The following is a 553-nucleotide window of genomic DNA, read 5'->3' as shown; positions in this document are numbered from 1 at the left end:
CTTGGTTGCCTTAGTGGGTTTGTGTCTGCCACGGCCTGAGTGCTCCCTCCATTCCTATGCATGTATGGAAGCCTGAGTTTGACCTCTAGCACCCGGTTAAAAAGAGCTGGGCACATTATGGTGGCACACTGCGTAATCTCAGCACTGGAGAGGCAGACAGGGACGTTCTGTGGCTCACTGGCCAGCGTAACCTACTCTGCAGATTCCAGGCCAGTAAGTGACCTGGTCTCACCAACCAAGATAGATGGCTTCTGAGAAATATCACCCAGAGTTGGCCTCCAGACATACACAGGTGACAGAAGACTTCCCTCCCCTGGGTGCCACTACACACCTGGGATCTCAGGAACAGTTGATCTTGCAGAAGACCTCATATCACAGCCACCTTTCACATCAGCGCCAGGAGAGCTGACACTCTTTGCCCCCTAAGGCATGTGTATAAGTTCAAAAAGATTTAAAGATGAAGAATTCAGGGTCATATATAGCTTTATGATAGAGTCTGAAATCAGCATGAGCCTCCCGAGACCATCTCTAAAAACCCAACCAACAGATACTC

Source organism: Rattus norvegicus, chromosome 1 (assembly GCF_036323735.1).
Source record: "Rattus norvegicus strain BN/NHsdMcwi chromosome 1, GRCr8, whole genome shotgun sequence".
Lineage (NCBI taxonomy): Eukaryota > Metazoa > Chordata > Mammalia > Rodentia > Muridae > Rattus > Rattus norvegicus.
Note: the sequence above shows the minus strand (reverse complement) of the source record.